Source organism: Heliangelus exortis, chromosome 1, assembly GCF_036169615.1.
Source record: "Heliangelus exortis chromosome 1, bHelExo1.hap1, whole genome shotgun sequence".
Taxonomy (NCBI): Eukaryota; Metazoa; Chordata; class Aves; order Apodiformes; family Trochilidae; genus Heliangelus; species Heliangelus exortis.
In genome coordinates, this window is record NC_092422.1 from 128,939,575 (window position 1) to 128,964,647 (window position 25,073).

General features: G+C 36.7%; 1 protein-coding gene across 6 annotated transcripts in view; it reads left to right on the forward strand.

Annotated features, from left to right (window-relative positions):
- Positions 1-25,073, forward strand: part of PPFIA2 (PTPRF interacting protein alpha 2) — a 289,947-nt gene that overhangs the window by 147,016 nt on the left and 117,858 nt on the right. The window lies entirely within an intron of this gene.

Genomic DNA, 25,073 nt, shown 5'->3' on the forward strand with positions numbered 1-25,073 from the left:
AGTCTTTCTCTGCTGATTAAAAAGAGGACCTAAAAGGCCATTTTAGTGACCTTATTTATAGGTGATGAAAATTAAGTAATGCAGACTCTGTTTTCCCAATTTAAGATGAGGCTTAGAACGTGAATTACCTCACCAAACTGTAGCATCCTAAATGCTTGTAGTTCAATAAAGCTATTGAGCAACCTAATTTATTGGTGGGTGTCCCTGCCCATGGCATTGGGAGTGGAACTAGATGATCCCAAAGGTCCCTTCCAATCCCAACCACCCTGTGATTCTATGATGCAGCCATTTCCTGTGAAGAAAACAAGGTATCCCATTAAAAGAACCATCCCTTCTTAAGAAAGTTTGGATGGAGTGTCACAGGGGTTATTTTTCTTTTACATTAAGGAATATTTTATGTGAGTAGCTTAACCTAAACATCAAAGAGCATTCTCAAAACTGAAACGTGGGGCAAAATAAAATCCTGTGTAGGTAACAGTGAAAAATCTTGCTATTCATTTGAAAGACTAGAGCAATATTTTCCTCTGAAATCTCTCCATGAATTAAGAAGGATTCTTATATGGTCTTTAATAAAAACCTTAGTTCCTATTCTAATTTCACTTTGGGTGTTAAGGCATTAAAAATAAAAACCTTATTTAAAGTTTAAAACTACTGTTTACGTCTGTCTCAGGGGAAAATAAAACAGTTCAGTCAGAAAAGGTGTGAAATAAGCTTTTGCCATTATTATTTAGTTATACCTAATGTGGTCCTGTGGCATAATCTCACTTTATAAATAGGTGCAAACATCAAAATTCCTAACTCTGAAGACTCTTAACAATGAGACAGGGTATTTTCTCTGTTTCAGACTTCATTAGGTTATACCTAATGTGGTCCTGTGGCATAATCTCACTTTATAAATAGGTGCAAACATCAAAATTCCTAACTCTGAAGACTCTTAACAATGAGACAGGGTATTTTCTCTGTTTCAGACTTCATTAGGTTATACCTAATGTGGTCCTGTGGCATAATCTCACTTTATAAATAGGTGCAAACATCAAAATTCCTAACTCTGAAGACTCTTAACAATGAGACAGGGTATTTTCTCTGTTACAGACTTCAAAAGACTTTTAAATTAAAGTTATTTTATGCAGATGTTTTTAAAATTCATTAATTCCTCAAATTTCTTTTCAGTTTTATCAGATTTTTAGTTAATAATTATTAATTAACAAAATTCCTGTTAGGTATTAAAAAATACTTCTCAGAGAGACGACATTCCATTTTCAGTTATTGGGGTATAGTATTCTGAAATATTTTTTAGTTTCTTGTAATTACTATGAATTGCAACTTTGTAATTCTGCCTTTTGTAAAAGAACTAGCTTTGGAGGATGGTCTCAGAAGCATAAAATTTTCAGTCAGTAAGTATTGCACAGGTTCAGCATTTTAATTACCTAACATTAATTATGCATTTATAATTAATCACAAAACTTAGTTCCTTCGTGAAAAAAAAAAGGTATGATACCTTTTGTTTGGCTTTTCTAGCTCTAAATGTCAGACTTAAAAGTACTTAGAAGCACTTATCTAGAAGCAGAGTTTGTACAGAAAACACAGAATAGGTTGTTCATGAGTTATGTATGATAACATATTAAAAAGGGATTTATTAAGCCTGAGTAACATCTCTTAATATTAATAATTACAAATGTAAGCAAGTTTTTAAATATAAAGGGTTCATAGTATATAATTTGATGATTTTACAGGTCTGTTCCAACCATAATGATTCTGTGATTCTATGATTCTATGATTCTTTGACTTTGCTTAACAGAAATACACTGCAAAGCTCGCAATAAAATCGAAACTCAAAAAGAAACTTCAATATATTAAAATTGAGATTAATTGAGATTAAATTGAGATTGAGATTAATTTAGATGAAAATTGAGATTAAAATTTACGATTAATTTCAAGGTATAATTTTTTGTGCAGTTTCCCACAAATGAAAAAAATATAATTTTCATGCTGTTCTGTGGATTTTATGCTTCCACAGTCTTCTTTTTAGGCCTAAATTTTCTTTTATTCCCACATACATTTTCTGTTTTCCTTTTATTATTATTTTAAATTGTTTACTTGATGGCAGCTGAACAAAGAAATCAATGTTATTTAAAATAATGATACACCATTGCAGTTTTTTTCCCTTTTCTTACAAATTGTTTGGTGAGATAATAGGAAGCACTTAACTGCTAGGTTTCATACCTTTCATGCAAGATATCCCAAATCTTGACTGTATCTATCTATATATGTATTATTCTGATAGATTATTCTTTAAACAACCACTACAGTTGCTGTGTACTTTGAAAATACTATTTCTTGATAGGAAGTAATTTCTGTAGATGTACTCAAAGTATACATGCATTCTAATATGCTTGGATGGACAGTACTGATGCATATAATCATTTTGACAGAAAAAGTCCATCGTAACCTGTCTCAAAGCCATTACTTGATGGCTGGAAAAACTGCAAGCTAATGGTCAGAACAAAGACAGGATACTTGGTATGCAAATCCAGTTGCTGTGATTGCATGATCTTGAGCTTCTGCAAAATGACATTATAAATACTCTTTTTTTTTGAGATCATCAACGTCCACAGTAAAACCATAAGTGGCAAAATACAGAAGAAAACTGTAGTCCATATTTAACCTACTGTGTTTTCTTCATTTGAGAGAACAGGACTTAAGTGTTTTTTAAAAAAACAAAATTAGTCTATGTAATAAATTAGAGCACACTTCTCTGCATAGAACTGCAAGCAAAACTAAATATTTAATTTTAATCAAGTCCAAAGCCAATGAATTTTTCTATTGTACCATCAGCTATTCCACTACTCTTTCATAGAGACATTCTTTCTTTCTAAAGGGGTACATAACTTCAGGAATTCTTCACAGAGCTCATCACAAGTTTGAGGGTAATTACTTGAAAATGCAGAGTTTTTTACATTTCAGAATATGTGATTCAGGCTGTTCTGTTTGGGTAGACATTTTTACTATTATATAGTTAAATGCGTGCAAACTTGTGAAAAACCAGTGTTTTTTATTATTTTAGAAAAGATGCAGATCATACATATATAGGTACCTGCTGCAGTAGTTCTGCAGGAAAAGAGCAATTTGCTTATATTTTATACTAAAATATAGACAATGAGGAGAGAGACAGCAAATGTGTAGGTGACCAGGAGCAGGGCTGCAGGGGGTGCCTGAGCTTGACACGTGTATTGGAGGGTGAGGGAGGCACTCTTGGAAGAAAATCTCTCAGGGGTCTGTACTGGGACCAGTACTATTCAATATATTCATCAATGACCTGAATGAGACAGTGGAGTGTGCCCTTGGCAAGTTTGCTGATGACACAGAACTCAGAGGGGTGACTGACACCCCAGAAGGCTGTGCTGACAATCAGAGGGACCTGGACACACCGGAGAGTGGGGCAGGGAGAAATTTAATGAAATTCAACAAGGGAAGGGTTAAAGTCTCACATCTGTGAAAGAACAACCCCAGGTACCAGTATAGGTTGGGGACTGAGCTGTTGGAGAGCAGCATAGGGGAAAGGAGTCAGGAGGTGCTGGTGGATGGAAGGATGACCATGAGCCAACAATGTGCCCTTGTGGCCAAGAAAGCCAATGGCATCCTGGGGTGTAGTTAGTAGGTTGAGAGGTTCTCCTCTCCCTCTACTACGCCCTGGTGAGGCTGCATCTGGAATATTGTGTCCAGTTCTGGGCCCCTCAGTTTAAGAAGGACCTGGAGCTGCTTCAAAGAGACCAGCACAGAACCACAAAGGTGATGGGGGGAGTGGAACATCTCCCTTATGAGGAAAGGCTGAGGGACTTGGGTCTCTTTAGCTTGTAGGAGTCTGGGGGGCAACCTTATTAATATTTATAAATATAGAAGGGACGAGTGTCAGGAGGATGGAGCCAGACCCTTCTCAGTGATGTTCACTCATAGGACAAGGGGTGATGGGTGCAAGCTGGAGCACAGGAGGTTCTGTGTAAACTTTAGAAAGAGCTTTTTCACTGTGAAGGTGACAGAGCACTGAACAGAGAGGTTGTGGAGTTTCCTTCTCTGGAGACATTCAAAACCCACCTGGATGTGTTCCTCTGTCACCTTCTATAGGTGATCCTGTCCTGGCAAGGGCGTTGGACTCAATGATTTTTCAAGGTCCCTTACAACCCGTAGCATTCTGTGATTCTGTAAATTTGGCTGTTATGCACCATTTTATAAAGCTGCTTGGTTTCATTCATCAGCAATCTGAGTTCTTTATACTGCTTTAAAAGCTGTTTTTGAAGCACTACTGTAATGAGAGTGAGAAAGCTTTGGTAAAATACAGATGCCTTACAATAGCAGTGTATTAATTTTTTCCCAGATAAATGAAACTGAACTTTCTTTGCTTTCTGGATACTTTTTCTATCAAAGATTAAATCCTGCTTATTTTCATAATTTTGCTTATATGAATATGCTGAGCATGTTTTTTTCCTTAAGTTTAAGCCAAGTGTCTTTATTCTCAGGTAAACTTAAGCAGAAATATTTTTTTCTATTCTGTGAACATCACTGTGATTGAGAGGAAAAAATTAACCAGAAGTGCTGCAGATAGGAACAAAAAGTCAGATTATATAATTGCAACCTTCAGCCTTTCTCAGATTGCTACAAAAGCTCCCTGAACTTTCAGCTCAACTCCTTCAGCTCCTTTTCAGCCTTCAGAGGATTTATAGGGGTTTATTGAATAGTGACCTACCTCATGAAGCTACAAACCCATTTTGTGACACTTCCAAATGTCAGACCTTCTTGGCACATGGGTGTCTTATTTTTGTCCACGGAAGGAAAAAATTTTGTAGTGAGCTTTCCTTTCTCAAGTTTTTATCAAACTCTGAAGTTCAAAGTCTTCATTAACAGATCAACTTGCAAACAGAATAGCAATTTCACTGTGTGACTATGCAGCCCTGTGTTTTGATCATGACACCAATCTTTTGGCCCTCACATCTCCTGTTTCCCTGCACATGGGGCCAGGAAATACCACAATGCAGCTCAACATTTCTGCCTCTGCTCCAGACTTTGTTACAGGCAGACCTAGTGACTGGCCAGCTCTGCCAAGTGTGATAAATCCTAAGGTAGAAAGGGATATCAGCAACGTGGTGCAACTGGAGAGATGAACCACTGTTAGCAACAGCACGGTGTCCTGGTCCTCAAATGGCAATGCTGTTATGTGCACAGTATTGGTGTCTCAGCATAGCCTTGCAAACACTCCCAACACCTTTCCGTGATATTTGGACTGTCACAAGCCCAATGCATTGATTTCACTCAGGAAACTGAAAATTGCAAAATGGAAATCAGGAATTAGGACCTGTAGCAGTGCTATCAAGGTATTTGCAAAGAACAGTTCTCAGATTATACTTAAATCGTTCCACACCCTTTTAATATTATTTTATGTGTGTATATATACTTACTGATGGACACAGAGATTTAATTAATGTTTTGGGTTGACCTTGGCAAGCAACCAGATGCACACCCAGCTTCTCCCTCACTCCACCTCTTCAACAGGACAGAGAGAGTAAATATGATGGTAAAGCTCATCGGTTGAGATAAAGATGGGGAGATCACAAACCAGTCAGGAAAACCAGACTTGACTTGGGGGATATTAATTTTCTTGCGAATCAAGATAGATTAGAATCGTGAGAAACAAAGACAAAAAAATTAAGAAACACCTCCCACATAACCCCACATTTTCCTAGATTCAGCTTCACTTCAGAACCTCCTAACTTCTCCAAGACCTCCACCCCAAGTGACACAGAGGAATGGGGAATGGAGGTTGGGGTGAATCCCAGCAGCTCCTCTCTGCTCCTCCTTCTTCCTCACAATTTGTTGTGCTATGAGGTCCTCCACGGGCTGCGGTGTAGATATCTGATCCAGTGCCTGGAGCACCTCCTTCTCTTCCTTCTCTGACCTTGGTGTCCACACTGTGGTCTCTGACTCCCTTTTTCTTGCCAGCCTCCTTTGCTTGTGTGGCATTTTTTTACCGTTTCCTAAATCTATTTTCCAAAGACAATGACATCTTGTCTGAGAGGCTCAGCTGTGCCCTGTGGTTGGTCATTTGGAGCAGGCTGGAACCATCTCTGACGGGCAGAGAGCAGCTTCAGCCTCTCCTCACAGAGCCCCCGCTGCCAGCGCCCGGGACATTTGTGTAGCTGTGCTCAGACTACACCTCACAAATGCACATCTGTGAACAGGGATGAGCACTGTCCATGCCCATCTAATATGTGAGATGGAAACATCCAGTTTCATACCCTTCTAGGAGGCACCATCCACAAGGAAACAAGTCCATCACCAGCAGTTTTCTCCTGCTTTAGCTCCTGTCATATCTCATACCAGCATCCATGTGCCTTCAGGAACAGAGCAGAAACACTTACCTAGCCTTTTACGTTTTCTTCTAGACTTCCTAATTGGTTTTCTCTTTTTTTAAAGGAGGTTTGCAAGCCACAAAAGGAAGATTTAGATTTGGAAAGAACTGTCTTGCTTAACTTTTAAAGGAGATCTATGCGGGTAAAGGTGTTTTTTGAGGAGAAGAGCAGATTTCAATTGATTAGGTAACATTCTGCCTCTGTATTATTACTGAGAAAAATCCTAGTGCTTACCAGAAACTAGGTGGGAGGAAATTATTCCATAATAGAGATATAATGCATAGGAAAAAAATTTTTCTAAATAACAGTAATGCTCCCAGATGCTTTCACGTATTACTCATATGGAATTTGTGTTTGTCTTAGAAAGCAGATACAGAAGAGCCACCACCTGTAAATGATTCAGAAGTAATTTGCTAAAGTCCAGAGGTCAAATTCTTTTTCAAGTATAAAAGATTTCTATCCACTCCTTTGTTTTACTCTCCCACTCTGGTCCAAATGTTACTGCTGAGACTTTCCTGAACAATTTTTATGCTGAGTGAATAGGGTGGGAAGGAGAGCTTGGCTCTTTGATGAAGGCTCAGACATCCTCCACTTCTAGTAGCATAATCTCAGTTTTAATCTGTTTCAAGGAGCCATCAGGAGTCAAAACAAAGGTTACATCCCAGTATTTTTACTGGCCAAATTTTGGCTTACAAAAAGCACTACCAAATACAAAGCTGGCAAAGGTCAAAACTGTCCCTGAACAATGAAGCGTTGCAAGAAAGTGTCCTTGGAAGATGAGTATTGTGCTTGTTAGCAAATATGAATGTAAATGGATTTAGAAAATCCTTTTAAATTTTTATTTATCTGTCTTTGCCACATGGCTATCAAGGTCTGTAATGTTGCTAGCATTACAATGTAAAGTTATTTTTCATCTATTCAAGGCATGGATACATGCCAATCACTATGAAAGTCTGATAAAATTCTCACTGACTGTCATCTGAGACTAGGACTTAGATTACTTAGGATATCTAGCAGTTTCACAGTCATAATCATGTTTTTTTTGTTTTAAATAATGTGTATTTCTATGCTGATATTTCAATTAAATTGAACTATCCAATTAAACATCTTAAGCTCTAATTTTAGTAAGATTTCCCCTCTGATTATGTGCTACTTGATCTAATTACAGACTTACTTTTCTGCAACAAGTAATACTTCTCTTTCTTGCTTTGCTTACATGTAAATTTTTATAGCTACTGAGGATGTTGATTTACTCCTGAGAGTTTAAATAGTAAATTATTCTCAGAAAGAACATTGCTCAAAAATTATGATAATTTTGAATCTTTTAAAATATAAAGTCTCCCCAAAGAGCAGTCCATGTCACTCCTAGTGTTTCTGAAAATAGGTTCAAATATTTCTAGTTTTCACTTTTTCTGCCCTTCAGGTTTGGAAAGTTGTACTGAGGTTCTACTGTGAATGAGTGAGTGAGGATAGTTTTAAGGTAGACACATCAGTCTGATGAGTTAGGACCAGGACCTACGAAAAAGAAATCCACTCATAGTCAGTTTATTTTTATGTTTAGATCTCAAAGAAGCCTTCAGTTAAACTTAGTAATAAAATTTTAAAATTCTCTGGTTTTATGGGGTTTTAATTCCCAACAGCAGCCACTTAAAGTTTTTTCTTCCTTTTATATTGAAATAGTCGATGGCACGGAATATTACTTCATAAGCCAATCATATGCTTTTTCATTATAATATTATAATATCTTAATATGTACAGAACATACTTTTATGGTCAGTGTCCAGAAGGTTGAAATTGTTTGAATTAACTTAAAATAATTTGAAGTCTCAAAATCAGATTATTCAAAAATTGTAATAACTATGAAAGCTTAATCTTACATTAACTTATGGACATACTAATTTTTTTACAAATTATGACAATGAACTTTTTGATTGACTCTTCTAACACATTTTAAGTGTATATTATATAACATATATAATTAATATACAAAGTAAGGATAACAGTCACAATCTGTGTTTAGCCAAAGTTTAAAAAATGGGGTTTTACACCTTTGTGGAAATCTTTGATTTTTTATTAATATGTATGCCTAAACTGTATAATGAAAGTGTAAAAGGACGGCCACAAAATTAGAGTCAACAATTGGTTCACAGAACATCAGTATTAGTCATGATCATGCTACTTACTATGTAATATCGATGTTCAACAGTTCAGTGATTTAATTTAATGTGCTTTTTAATGCTGAAAAGGCAACTGTTAGGAGAAGGAGGGATGTATTTCCTGTTTTTAAACTCACGGTGTTATCTTTCTCATAAAGCTGAGAAAGAGAATGGAAATGAGAGCTCCCACTGAAAAGCAATCTGTGTCAAAAAGTAGCGTGGTCCGTGTTGCTGGCCCACAACTCTATAAAGGAAGAGTTAGCAATTAAATGCCCTGATGGAGAGCACACACAATACAGTCCCATCAAGCCCTAGATTCTTCTGTATGAAAGCATGCAATTCAGCTCTCTCCTGGGATTGCTCTTTGTTTGACAGCCAAGGTGGCTGTGATGTCTTTCTCTCTGATTTCTGTTGATTTATCAAGAAAATTACTTGCATACATATGCAGTATGTAGCTGAAGCCAATAATTGTTGGCTTCAAAGTTGCCACACTGTCTCTGACTTGTCCCTTGCAATTTACTGTCTCTCCTTTTATACTTAGATTGTGATTTCCTTTAGAAAGAAACCATCTCTGTTCTGCTTTCATACTACACACTATGATAAAATACTATGCCTGGAGGCAGGAGTTACAAGGCAAACTCATGAAGAGGATTTAGTATGAAATAGATTATAGCATTAGGACTGAAGGGAAAGTTACAACACTTTCACCTAGATCAGCCAATGTATTCCAATATATTTAATTTATTTAACTTATGAAGAAAATGTTTCCAATTATTTTACTGCTGGTCATAAAAATTTCCAAAGCTGTGTATGCATGGGATGACATATTTGGGTTTCTTGATGTTTTCAAATTACCATAAAAGCACCGGCTTGCTTTGTCAACTTTTCATAGTCTAGTTCTTGTCCCTTCAAAATAAATTTAATGGTTAAGGTTTCTAAGCACAACTGAATTTTGAGAGAGACATCTTAGGTCAGAAGTCAGGATAGAGGAATCTAACTATATAAATCAATAACTACATCGTTGCAGGAGGAATCCAGCCACTGGATTTAGGAATCAGGTTGCAGATTACCTTTTGGAATTAAAATTTCCCAACATATTAAGGCATTCTTGGGACCTGGTTTAGCAAGATTTACTTCAAGGGGCTAATTTTCTGACACGGTTGGCCTTACCGGGTGAAAAGATCTGGCAGATGGTGTGGCTGTTGGGGCACATCTCTCAGCTCAGCATGATTTTTTTTTTCTTGATTGAAAATAGTGCACTAGGTGCTAGAGGCATTACTTCCTGGTACTTTTAAGCCATGGGGAATAATTTATGACATTACTGCTACCATAGAAACTTATTTCAACTCAACAGAAATTCAATTCATGGAAAAAGCTTTTGAGTCTGAATCATTCATCTGTTATTTCTCCTAAGAGCTTTGCCAATGCAGTCGAGACTTCTGGAAACATTTTGCAGTCCCTCAGAGCTATAGTTTTCTTCAGATTCTTTGAAACTCTGATTGTATCTACTGTGCAGTCCCACTGTCTGTCGTTTTAGTAGAGCTTCAACATAAACATTCCCCATACATCTCCAAAATGTTTCTAAAGAAGAGAAGAAATCTGAGGGCTACTGCTGAGTTTCCATAATATCGGAGCCCAATACTCTCTATCCAGGTTGGTTTAGATATTCCATATGAGAAAGGTTTAATGATTAATACTGAATTTTCTTTTTAAAAGATATTTGACATCACCTGGTATTTTGATTAAGAAAAGTGAAACAGCAATATTCTGAAATCACAAGGCGAGCACAATATAGCAATGCATTATCCAGTGAAATCATGTAATGAACAGAATTCCCATTACCATTCTGTGTATGTTAACTGTCGTGGCATTGGAGAGGATTGCATAGCTCTAAATCAAAGTTTGCAATCTGTAATAGAGATTAATGTAATTATTAATCTTTGCCTCATTAAATTGAGTCCCACTGCTTTTTTCACAAGTAACAGAGCACATACATTCCCTACAGAATTAGAAACTAGTGATGTATATCATTTTCTGCAGGATTCCTGTTCTTTCTGTATAGAAAAATCTTGACTGGGAAATTAGTTTTCATAACTGAGTGGCTTGATACAATGTTGTAGCATCAACTTATTAACTTCTTTTTTAGTAGCAAAAAGTACCAAATTCAGTTTCTCTTGATTGAAGTATTTATCTACAATTATAAGAATATTTCCCCTTTTACAAAGGAATTAAAAGATAAATGTTTGACATAAGCTGTTTAATACAGAGTATTGTTGTTAATTTATACAAACAAGCAACTGTTTATAAACTTTAAGCAAGCACAGTCTGCTGGAGATTCAACTTTTCATTGAATTTTAATATCCTCTTGACTGTAATTATCTTTTTTTTCTCAACTTTCTCATATCATGACATTTTTGTAGATACACCAAGTGGTTGATGAGTAAAGAGAAGTCCCTTTACTTAGTCACTTAAAGTCACATGTAAAGTCACTTAATTTACATTTATTAGCTTCATGCTATATGTAACAAATACTTCTAGATAATTATTTACAGATTTATCTCCACCTTTTGTCCTGTTGCCCATCAAATAATGCATAATCCACACTCAGAAACCTGACAGATTAAGCTGTTTGAGCAAGTTAATTACTAATAACCTCTTACCAGTTTATCAGGGCAAGCGCAGAGTTTAAATCAAGGCTACTGTCATGGATACTTTGGCAATACTTAAATATTACAATCTAAATCTGATTTGTGGCATTTAGACTCATTTTGTGGCTTGATGTGCTATTGCAACCCAAAGACAATGTGCCCTTGCAGCCAAGAAAGCCAACTGTATCCTGGGCTGCATCAAAAGACATATCCAGCTGGTCAAGAGAGGTCAAGATTCTCCCCCTGTGCTCCACTCTTATGAGAACTCACCTGAAGTACTGTATCCACTTCTAGAGCTCCCAGCACAAGAAGGACATAGAGGAGTGGGTCCAGAGAAGAGCCATGAAGATGATCTGAGGGCTGAAGGACTTCTCTGAAGACAGGCTGAAACAGATGAGGTTGTTCAGCCTGGAGAAGAGAAGGCTTCAGGGAGCCTTTAGAGCAGCCTTACAGTACCTGCTGGGGGACTCCAGAAAACTGGAGAGGGACTTCTTATAAGGGCATCGAATCATAGGACAAGGGGCAATGGTTTTAAACTGGAAGAGAGTGGCTTTAGGTTAAACATTAAGAAAAAATTCTTTAGTGTGAGGGTGGTGGTGGTACACTGGAACAGGTTGCCCCAGGAGGTTCTGGATGCCACATCCCTGGAGGTGTTCAAATCCAGGTTGGATGAGGCTTTGAGCAAGCTGGCCGAGTGGGAGGTGTCCCTGCCCATGGCAGGGGAGTTGGAAGTAGATGATTTTCAAGGTCCTTCTAGCCCAAAACCATTTTATAACTCTATGATCTCACACACTGCTAGCTGGCTGGGAAAAGTACCAGAGTATGTAAACCTGGCTAGAGATGGAAAAAGGAGTACCTGAATGACAGTCACCTGAAAGCTCATGGGCTCTAACTGTGGCTATAATCAAAATTTTCCTCTTAAGTTAAGCTTTTCATTTATAAATTGGCTTCAAAGCATTCATAGGCTTGGTCTAGGGACTGAAATTTTGGGAGCTAAATCCTTCAAAGTTTCTCCACTGTTGTTATTCAGCTCAATTCCAAAGGCTTCAGAAAGAGGGTACTAAGGCAAATAGAGAATATAGCCGTAAGGTTTTGAAGCATTCTGAACTGCTACAGCACCCTGAGCTTCAGCATATCTCATTTTATATTGTGGTTGCTGTCTTGTGGTTGTCATAAGAAATATAAACAGCTAATTTAGCAAAGATAGAATGTTACCTCATTTAGCAAAATTACCTGATAATACATAGTTATGCAAACAACTTTGGGAAGATTTATGAGGTTACATTACTGAATCATTTCAACTCAGCTGACAATTATGAGCATGATCTGAAATAAGTATCCAACTTCTGTTGGATTTCTGGTGTGGATGTTTACTTGTAATTTTTAGAATGATCCTCTTTCTGGATATATACTGTAAATGAATATATCCCAGGGAAAATATGTATGTAACACACATTTTTACACAGTGGCTTGATTGGGGGGGTTGTTTTGAATTGCTGGGTTTTTTTTTCAGTTTCTGAAGCTTGGGGATTAGCACATCTTGGAGAAATACAAATCATAAACTGATTATTATACAGTAAAATATAAGAACTTTGTGAAGTATTTCTGTGCAGTGAATCTGAGAGTTATATCTATGGGCATGTGGGAATGAGACTGTATTCATTCTGTTTCACAGAGGAGGTATGAGTATGTTTGTTTATGTTGCAAATACACCAGTGTTTCTGAGAATTAGTATTATTAAAGTCATGTTTCCCTTTCTCTTGATGTGAGTTACTATAAATGCAGAGTGATAAAGAAGGGCTAAGTTATAGTCTGAGTCTAGTGGTTTATGAGGTGTAACCATATCTATCTGGGGAAAGTATTTGACAATCTGTATGTATGCATTTATGATTGTGCATTTATTTCAATAAAACACTACCATCAATAAAACACACCATCATATGACTCTTCCAGGTCTTGTAGTGATAGCCATAATTCTAAATGAGGTTTCCTGAATAGAAGAGCTCAAAACTTTCATGTATACTCTGTCCTGACCATGATAATCTTTTTTTATGATAATGTTTTTTTAGTTTTCTGGAGACACAATGTAGTAAGAAGAGACAGATCTAACTTTGAATGGTAGTAATGAAGTAGGATAATGAACTTCAAAGAAAAACTGTAGCTCCAGAGCACCTCAAAGGCAATTCTGCTTGTTTGAAGTGCAACTTTCATTTAGAGCACTGGATCTGGATAAGCACATCTGATTTAGTTTTCAAAGTGACAGATACACTTCAAATGAGTCCAACAGCTTCTGAAGTGTGTGTATGAAGATTGGGTAGCAACCCTTTCTGTGGCACACACTTCTGAATTTTCCTTTTTATGGAGAAATCTGCATAGTGCTAGGTGGAGTCATGTAAGTTATATACCTGAATAAACAGAACTTTACTCTAGTTCATATATTGTGTAATGGTTATGTAAGGTGATCATATGCATACATTAATAGTTCTGGCAAGGTGTGCAACAAAACTCTGGAATATGCATGCATTTGTCATCAGAGCAGATACTACAGCACTTTTTAGAAGTCTGGACTAGGTCACAGTTTTGGAGCACTGTCCTGCTGGTCGTCATGCATTCCACAGGCACCACGCATGCCTGAAGGACTAAATAACAAATTGTAGATTGAGAGGTGTGAATTGCCTGGACTCTCAGCAGAATCAGCCTCTGGGCCCCCTGTCCAGTGGCAGCTCAAAAAATTTTAGCTAATGAGGTGAATTTTTTAGTTATTGAATGCAGTGAGCAGAGCTCTGCAGAGCTATTGATATGCAATATTTTTTCTTTTATATTGAACCTACTTCTCATACCCTAGAGTACACTATGTACAGAAGATGTAATTAAAATTTTGTGCTCCTTTCATGAATGCAGCATATTACAGAACATCAGTGAAAATATCCTTTCATCAAATTTCTGATTTAGTGTTCCTAAGTCAACAAGACTTTTTCTATTACATTAGCTGACTCAAAATAAATAAAATCCCTTAGGATAATAAATGTTTTTATTATTCTCACTATTAACTACCAGGCTTTATAAACTGTTTTCTTTAGAGAGAAAAAAAAAAACAAAACAAAAAAACCTTTTATTCTTATTCCCTCATCTTAATATCTGAGACATCAAATCCTTGCGGGTTGTGAGACTTCTGATATAGAAGATGCCATTTCTTAATTTGGGGGTTTAGCATCTGTTGGAACATAGTATATTTTTCCTAAGGACAACCTCCATGGAAGTAATTACCAGTTCATCATATGGCTTGATGAATAACATCTGCAACTCATTATCCCATTCTTGCTACTGAAGTTTTTATCTATAGTAATACTATAGACCCAATGAAAGATTACTGTTAGCAGACTCAGTGTATAAACCAAAGTTTGATAAAATCTTGATGTTACTTCTATGGAGTATAAGAACCAAAATGTTCTAAGTTCTCCAGGAAGAATGAAATTGGGATTCCTACTTGAGGTATTTTGTGGGTAGGTTAACTGTTTATAGACAACTGGAAAGAGATAAAGTCAACATAAGAAAAAGTCATTTGTTTTCAGTGTAAGGGTCAATTTCTACACACAAACCACTTATATCTTACTTTTCCTATCAAACAGAAATCAAATTAGTGAAATCCATGGCATAAATTAGCTCCAGCAGAGAAACCAAGAAATTGCCATGTGCAAATGCAATTTCATTATAGAAGTCAATATATAGTATAGTCATGAAAATTAAAGGACCCACCAATAGGAAGTAAAGTAGAATTCACAGTAATGAAACTGTATATAAAGAGTCATTTTCATGGACACAAAAAATGGAAATATCTTCCAAATGTCATTTATACTCTCTTAATATTCTGAGAAAAGTCTATAAACCCTCACAGATAGTTGTCTGAATTGTGACTGAAAGTGTGTCCTTTATATACAACAATTCCTTTATATCCAGCTCTATATTGAAGTCATCATCCCACTCTACTTGGTGCTTGTCAGACTGCACCTGGTGAGTTGCATCCAGTTTTGGTCCCTGCTGTACAAAAATAATGCAGAGAGGCTGGAGAGGGTCCAGAGAAGGACCACTCCATCAGGTCCATGCCCTTCCTGTATTGCAGGCTCCAGAGGTGGATGCAGTACTCCAGGTGAGGTCTTACTAGAGCAGAGTTTATAATTACTACCAATTTATATTTTGTACTCCTAAAATTTAATTCTGGGGGAGGGGGGTGGTGATTGCCAGCAGTGACACCAAGTGCAAAGTGATCCCTGATATATAAAGTTGTATATAAAGTTGAAAATTTTATTTACTTCTCTAAAAAAAAATCTTCATTTAGGCTGAAGAAGAATCTTTATTTAGGCAAAGAAGAATGAGTCATCTATAGAGCCGAAAAGGTAATTTACCCAACTGCCTTTATAGAATCCCTATGTAGAAAAATAAGGAATTCAAAATTGCCATTCTTTTCAACCTAAAAGAGACATAGCATGTTGGGTCAATCATATCCTAAAAATACTTTTATTCCTCTTTGCTGGTCTTAGGTGAGCAGCTTGGATATAGATTTTAATACAACATGCCTTTCAGATTCAGTGAGAGAAATCCAACCAAGAACATATAATATTTGCATACTCAAGCATCCGTTAGCACCTATTCTTGCCATGAAAAAAAAAAAAAATTATATCAAATACAGTTTATGTTAAGAGATCAGTTGATGGATGAGGGCAGTTAATACATGATTTTGGTTTTAACTTGACCAAGTTCTTTGATAAAAACTCAACTTTTAAACTTCATGGGTTTTTTCTAGAACAGAATATTTGTAATATTCTGAAGTTAGTGGAATTTTAGTCAAATAAAGGAATTAAGCATTTTTCCACTTTCTCTGTCCTCTAAAATTTTACACACTTAGAAAATTCAGAGAAAGTGGGAAACAGTTGAAAACAGTCAAGAGATCATATTTTCCACTTGATTTTATAAAATGAAAAAAAAATCATTTTTAATCTTTTAACTGTCTTTAAAATATTAAGTTATAAGTTATTTACTATCCTATTTGAAATTCTGGGAGGGAAAAAATATTATTTTACTGTGGAAGCAGTATGAATCAAACCAGCAGTCTTGTTGACCTGTTCTTAATAACTAAATGAGTGATCATGGGAATTTACCCAGAGACAATGCTAAGGAAGGAGGAAAAAAGAGAAGTGTCAGAACAGGATGTGTTCCCCAAAATGAGGAGGAAGGAAAAGTCACACTGTATTTTGCCTGGAATAAACCAAGATGCAGAGCAGAGAAAGTTGAAGCTAGAGAAGTAAAAAGTTTGAAAAGTGAGTCAGGCATGCTAAAAATCAGCCAGGGCTTGTAAACTGGAATTGACACCAAAATAAACTGCACGTTCCTTTCCAACATTGTAAGACAAAGAAAGCTTATTCAGTTTACTGATAAATATGCATTGCTTCTTCCAGCCACCCTTCATAAAGCCTTTTTGTCAGGATTTATTTTAGGTTGTTTCTCAGAGCCATGTACTGACCTCACTCTGCCTTTTAATGAGAGATGTATATATGTGTGTATGTGCTGAAGCCATTGTACAGTCTGTAAAGCACTTAGATAATTTGCATGTTATCCAAGGTGTTATAAAAAATAAATTTAGGGTAATACACAGAAAGTAATGTGCTGGCAATGAGAGGCTGTAGTCTTGTTATTCCATATAGCCATTTATTCTTCACTAATGCTACTGATCTGTGATCATTTCACATACTTAAACATCCAGGGAAATATACCTCTGATGAATTAGAATATAATAAATCCAATTTTCCATAATACGTTTTTAAAAGTTACTCACAGTCTGCCATTTTGAACTATGTTTTGTTCTCTTTAAATAATTATCTCTCTCTGATAAATGATAAATTTCTAACTATTGAGTAGTAATTTGTAATCAGCACAATCATTTAAGACATATTGATATGAATACCTTTTATGTTAGAGACATTTGAAAATTATAACATACCTTGAATAACATACCTTTTAGAAGAATCAAATATGATTATCTGCAAAAAAAGGGCATTATTAAATGCAGAAAATACGATGGTGCAGTTTCTCTTGTGATGTAGCTGATTCACTTCCTTAGTTCAGTAGTGTGATTTGAAGGAAAATCATTACAGCCCTATCTAGCAACACTTTCATCCCACTTCTAAAAAATGTTCTGCCATAGTGTCTTCCATGAGTAATACTTCTACAAAACAGAGTACACTATGTATAGTAGAACATTCTGAAATATGCCTAATTAAAAAAAAAACAAAAAGTAAACCGGTCTGCAGTGTCACCCTACATTTTCTATACGATCGTGTGCTCTTTAAAAGTTACCCACCTCAATGCAGAATTCAGCTTTATGATGTTTGCACATGTTTATGAGTGATGTTTTATCCCATAGTGTTTCAGTAATAATCCAACATCTGCTTAATTTGGTTATAAACCCTCTGTACCTCAATATTCCCATCAGCTGGGAGCAAAGCGCTGAAGGCATTATAGTTGTTATTTTCAAAGTTACAGAGTATATTGTCCTCCACTGGGGTATCTATTCCAAATGGACCAATCTAGGTAACATGAACTGCAAAGCAAGAGACTTCAAATTTGCAATTTTATTTTTTCTTTTTTAAAGGGGAAAAAAGAAACAAACACCACTTTAATACCACTTTAATTTCATTCTTGTTCATAAGTATAGGACAGTGAATCTAGTTTTGCATAACTGGTTTTGCTACATAATAATAATAAAAAAATAAAACCTAGGCTATATTTTTATAATCTTTAACATTTACTTTTTTTATGGATGGAGGCTGCCAAGTTCTTTGAAGCCTCCAGCTTTATAGCTTGATACTGGTGAGAAAGAAGGAACATGGAATTTTTAGCATTTAGTGCCTTGCACTTGAGATTTTTTTAAAAGCTTTTGTGGACTTCTACTTGCTGTGATAGCCTGAAGAGTCTCACAGAACACAGGAAATTTTAGATAAAAAGTAGAAATCTGTTGTCAGTTTTATCATAGCCTTTCCCCCTTATCCTTCTGTCTTATTATTACTGTAAGTGTGAAACCCAGCTTTGTTTTAAAAGACCAGTATCCATGGGGCTGACATGTATTCCAGGAAGCATAAATATTACTGATCACTATACAACAGGTAACAGAGAGCACCAAATCTAAATCATTTTAAAATAGAGGGAGTGTTCAGCAGTTTTCCATCAAAGAACAATTTGACTGTGAAAAAAACCAGTAATGTCACCTACAAAATTTTTAGCTGGTGTCATGTAAAATTTACATTTTCACATTACATTACACTTTTTGCAAGATAGTTTGAGAAGTAATGGAACATGGGCTTGTGCTTGGTATTATTTAGAGAAATGGGTCATTATTTGTTGTACTACTTTTTAGCAGTGATTCTAAAGCCATGTGAATTACATTCATGTGATTATTGCCTTGGTTTCAAGTGAAACTATCATAGCAGATTCATTGCCTTCTGTAAGTAGTGCCAGATTTCTTTATGAAGGTATCCTGTGTGAGAAATCATTGCCAAAAATTGAGCACTGTCATAATACTCATGTTGTTGGGGAGATTTGCTTTGGCTTCTAAAGTCTGTAGGAATTATCCTTTCTGTAGCAAGTGGGTACTATAGCAGGAAAATTAGCCAGAATATATCACAGTTCCTGAGAGGGGTACATTCTTCACATTATCTTTAAACTTATCTAGGAGTACTATAATGTCAACTAACATTTAAACATTTACCATTTAGTTTCTTTTGGGCTGACTTGTAATATATTTTGAGCACTTTTGGCACTCTTGTACTTCTAAAAAAAATCATGTAACATGATACAGTGGTTGAATTCAGATAACATTTATAGAAAAATGAGGTTACATATGCTGCAAAGCTAAATGCATATCTAAATTCATTCAGTATGAATGTTCAAAAGCCTTAATCACGTACATACATTTTATCTAGTATAACACTAAGTTGTCTAGTAGTCCTTATGAGTGTAATCTAGAAGAAAATCTGGTTTGGGTTTAAGATACTGAAAGAGAATTTTGGGGATTTTGGTTTTCCTCAGGGAAAAAAAAAGAATTATATCTGCATTAACTTGGAACAAGTCAATAATGGTAACAATTCATGCACAATGCTAGGATATCCATGGAGAGGCTACACAAGTTTGAGATTTCTTCTACCCTGAAAGGGATGGATGAATAAGTAAATATTTGCATTACCTAGTTCAAAATCTGCTGTAGATTGAACCAGGTGTTTAAAGTAGGAATTCCTTCTTGATCAAAAGATATACAGCAGTTCTCCATTTGTCCAATTATGTAGTATGTGTCCATATATGTAGTGAATATATTTTGAGTCTTGATTCTTGTAGATGTTATCATTGGCTCTGAGACTCAGTAAAACTTGATTTCTTTCAAGGAGCACTGACTCTGTGTGTATTATGTGTGAGTAACTGCATATTTCAGAATTCCTGTACAATATTACCTTTCTGGAGAAAAATAAAAATACAGAAAGCATGGGGTAACAAGTCCACTGTCTCTTACCTAACAGAAATCTCATCCTTTTCATTTTTCTCTGTAAATAATAAACTCTTACAGTGTCACATTTAATCACATTTTCCGCATTTTAGATGTTTTGCAGACCAATAAAGTACCCAGAATAACACAGTTAATTCCTTGATGCTTTGAAGCATGTTTAGTGATGATCTAAAAGCCACTAAGGTCACATCTGAAGAAAAGCACCTTATTCCCCGTCTCTGAAAATACAGAGTGAGTCAAAGAAAGTAGCACTTGGTTAAAATTAAAAATTGAGTGTTTTGGCATAATGTGGCCCACCATCATCATATTTAATTCAGTACTAGTGGCCAATTTTCATGAAGGGGTAAAAAAAAAAAGCCTACTGCATAAAAATGAGGAAAAGAGAGACTGAACTGATTTTTATTGATTTATTAGTGGAAAAGTATAGAAAATTCTCCAGGCAAACAACATCATAGTGCAAACTGATCTGATAATACATTTAAGAGATTAATTCAGAGGTTACTGAACAGTTTTGAAAGTATGATTTTTATAAGCACAAAGAGACAAAGTTTTAGTCCTGAGACCTAAACAGATTTCCTGTTCTTACCAGAACCCTGATGGAATACCATGTTTCAGGGTACAGATTTTTAAATCTAAAGTTGTGTGCAAGTGAAATCTTATTTTGAAAAGAAATGCAACAATACACATCTCAGAAGACTGGCACTAAACCTATACATTTAAATCTTGCATTCAACTTAATCTAGAATCAAAGATTATCAGTATGGAGGTAGTGAATTACCTTCAAAATTTTGTAGGTTTTTGTCTTGTTTTTAGGAGTCTATAAGAAATCTGTGTACTGGTAATAGAAAAACTTCTACAATAAATCCTTGGTCATTTGAAAAGTCTGGAGAATTTCCAACATTATTTCCAATGACAGCTCGCCCAGGGGATTTGTGGCTGCCCCCTCCCTGGATATATTCAAGGGCAGGTTGGATGGGACTTTGAAAAACCTGGCCTAGTGGGAGGTGTCCCTGTCCTTGGCAGGGGAGGTTGGAACTAAATGACCTTTAAGGTCCCTTCCAATCCAAACCATTCATTGATTCTATGGTTCCATCATTCTAATACTAAGAAAAGAAAGAAGTTATAATTATTTAGTTATTTATTATTAAATAAGGGGTTGAAACTCTAAGGGAACTGTAGTACTACGCCCTATGTTGAAGGAATTCCATGTAATGTGTAGGGAAGCAAATAGCTTCTGTTGAATGTAAAATAAAACCATTCTTCCTCCATGCAAATATTGGTTCAGTCATTCCTGAAGCGAACTGTGGTTCCAAGATAGAAAATATAGAGGAAGAGATTTTAAGCCTCATCCCTCCACTGTTTCTCCAACTGAATTTTATGGATTTTTTTTTTTTTCCTTGCAAAACTTATCCTTGTTTTCAGCAGTTGCCTTTTTTTGTGGGGATGCTGAGAGCCTGTTTTTATTTGCATTTCAATTCTCCCTGTCCAGGACTGTATAAACAGGCTGAACAATTAAGTGTTGCAACTAGGTCTCACGTTTTCTGTGGCATACCATCAGCTTGGAGACTTGTTATACATGCTTTCTGCTTATTAGGTCATCAAAAATAAACATCCCAGGCCTATCCTGGGTACAATAAGCAAGGAAGGCAGCATTTGGTAAGCCAGCCCCTTGAGGCAGGTTTAATGGTAAGGGAGCTGTGGTCTGCCTCCACTGCACAGTCCTGCTGCCAACACATCTGGCAGCACTGTCAGCCTGCCTGTCCCCATGGCCTCCCACTCTCCCTCCAGCCTCTGCTCTGACTGCATCTCAGCTGCTTCACCAGGGGAGGTCCTTGATTATTTTATTTTTATTTTTTTTACTTTGGAATGCCTAGCCCTCTTTTCAGCAGCTACAAATTGCTGTTGAATTTGTTTTCAAGGCTCCTGCCCTCTCTTCAAAGATAAACATGGGGTAAACAAAAGAGATGCAAATGAGTCAGCTGTTTTCCAGTAAGACTGAGTGTTATAGCCCAAATATTAAAACAAAAAGAGGAATGGCAGATAGGCTCCTAGCCTGAATGTTCATTCAGATGTTAAAAAAACAAACTCTTTTTTTTAGGTTGTTTAGTTAGAAGATAACTTCGTTAGTATTCTGATGTCATAGTATAATATAAAAACAGTTCAAACAACTGAATTTTTAAAATATATTTATAATTCAATTTAGTTTTTAATTAGCTCTCTAGTCACAGAACTTCTACATAAGCTTTAAGAGTGCAGTTGTGCCTGTCAAATCATATTAGTTATGCAACAGATACTACCTTCAGGGCTCCCAAAGTATGACTGACCATGCAAGATTTCTGCTGCAAATAATAATTCCAGATGACAGTATTCCCTTGACCCCTGTTTATATTGGAGGGAATTGCAAGAGCAGAGGTTGTTCTCCTCACATTATTTGTTACATACTAGGTAAAATAAAAATTGTCTTCATTTTGCTTCTAACCTAACCTGAAGGAGAGAAACATTTCCTGAAGCACTATCGTATGGATATCTTGTATCTCATGGATACCTTGGACAAAGAGGATATATTTTAATTGAGTTTTATTTGTGGCTTTGGAAGCCTGAATTGAAAGGGAACTTATTGTGGGGTTTTATTCTAGCTATCAATTCATCAAAACAGATATGACAGAAACATTAATTTGTGAAGTTTTAGGGCAAACTCAAGTTTACTTTAGGGCTTTTCATGTAAAAGGCTTATGATTCAAACACCAAGGAAAAAAAACCTCTTCCTGTCACTCTGCTCAAAGTTCTTCACAACTGAGAAGTCAAAGCTCTTGATGACTGAGCAGTGTCTAGTACTTCAGATGAAGAAAGTTGGCCACCCAAGGTACAAGGAGGTGACTTCTTATAAATACTAGTGTTATGGATATGTCAAGGGCACAGAGGAATTTCCAAGAGCAACAACTAAATAATTAACAGGCTTAAAGGTGCTATAATAACTGACTTAAGTCAAAATGTGTGAAATACTGGACACAGGCTGAAGTGGATACTAACAGTTATTATGAATGTAAGCTGAAGGTATTTTGAGGATGAGAGAACACTACATTACGTATGAGATTCTCTTGGAGCAGAATTTTGGGTGATGTACATTTTTTAAGCAAGGAAAAACTTAAACTGATGACCAAAGAAAATTTCCTTTAAATAAGCCCCATCCAACTCAGAATAGTATGAACTCTATTCCTTAGTTATTTGACGTTGTATTGACTAAACTATCAGGACTGTAGTGCTGGTAGCAGCCTTGCCTCAGTACAGCAAAGAATGTACAATTTGATAAACTTATACCTGTTCTGTTTCCAAGCAAAGCAACAAAAGAATCTTATCAGACTTGCTTTGACTTACTGTAGAAGAACCAGAACTATAAGTCACCAGATGTGTTTTGAGCTCGAAACCTCACTACCTGGTTCATGTGATCAATAGCTGATCTCTAAAACAAAATCCACTGAGTATATCAGAACACCACTTTTCTTAACCATCATGCAATTTTCATGGAAGTTTACTGCAGATCCAGTTCCAGCTGCTGAAAAATAAAAATAAAAAAAATAAGCTACACATTGTCAGAATATCACTTGAAATTACTTTTAGATATATTCCCCCAGGGATCAGTGTTGGGACCAGTTCTGTTTAATATCTTTATCGATGACTTGGACGAAGGGATTGAGTCCATCATCAGCAAGTTCGCAGATGACACCAAGCTGGGGGGAAGTGTAGACCAACTCGAAGGCAGGAGGGCTCTGCAGAGGGACCTGGACAGACTGGAGAGCTGGGCCGATTCCAACGGGATGAGGTTCAACAAGGCCAAGTGCCGGGTCCTGCACTTTGGCCACAACAACCCATGCAGCGCTACAGGCTGGGCACAGAGTGGCTGGAGAGCAGCCAGGCAGAAAGGGACCTGGGAGTCTGCATTAACAAGAAACTGAACATGAGCCAGCAGTGTGCCCAGGTGGCCAAGAAGGCCAATGGCATCCTGGCCTGTATCAGAAACAGCGTCACCAGCAGGTCCAGGGAGGTGATTCTTCCCCTGTACTCAGCGCTGGTGAGGCCACACCTCGAGTACTGTGTCCAGTTCTGGGCCCCTCAGTTTAAGAAGGATGTAGAGGCCCTGGAACAAGTCCAAAGGAGGGCAACCAGGCTGGTGAAGGGACTCGAGCACAGGCCCTATGGGGAGAGGCTGAGAGAGCTGGGGCTGTTCAGCCTGAAGAAGAGGAGGCTCAGGGGAGACCTCATTGCTGTCTACAACTACCTGAAAGGAGGATGTAGCGAGGTGGGAGCTGGACTCTTTTCACGGATGACCTCCAACAAGACAAGAGGACACAGTCTTAAGTTGCGCCAGGGGAGGTTTAGATTAGATATTAGAAAGAATTTCTTCACGGAGAGGGTGATTAGGCTATGGAATGGACTGCCCAGTGAGGTGGTAGATTCTCCGTCCCTGGAGACATTTAAAAAAAGACTGGATGTGGCACTCAGTGCCATGGTCTAGCAACTGCTCCAGTGGGTCAAGGGTTGGACTTGATGATCTCTGAGGTCCCTTCCAACCCGGCTAATTCTATGATTCTATGATTCTATGATTCTATATTATTAATAACACTATATACCAATAAGTACTTAGATAGATACTTAAAACAGGAATACCTACCACTCTCTTGAAGAATAAGTCAGTTCAGATTAAAGCTGCTTTCAGGAACTCAAGGGGAAGCAGCAAACCAAGCCCTTTTGAGATCACTGCTAGCTTTTGCCTTAAATAAGTAGATTAGTCTCAGCTGCATCCCACTGGCTGATAAAATAAACCACCTGGGCATGTTTTGGTTTTTTTTTTCTTAAAGTGCTTTCTTTTGGGGAAGGGTGATAATTAGGAATAACTTCATTTTAACTCTGCTATTTGTGGGAGCTCTTAAGCACTGACTAATTTGGTCAAACTAAATTTAACTTATTTAAAAATAGGTTTTTGTCTTTGCTAAGTGGCAATGCTGTTGATCAGGGCATCTTTTTTTCTGACACATGATGACAGATTTTAAGGGCTTTTCATCCTTTGACTCACCGTTTCCCTGAGATGTGCAGCATCTTTTTGCTGTAATGGATAAAATTCACTGCTAGAATTTAGTATATACAGTCCCTGTCAAAAGCAAACATGTATGGAGTAAAATGCTTTCATAATTGAAATGAATACCAAATCTCTGACTGCCCTTTGTACTGACAGAAATATTTATACATTGTTGAAGACTCATAGCAGTGGTTAAATCAAGACATTTTAATAGAAATTTTGATGACTGAAAAGTTTGTTTTTTCC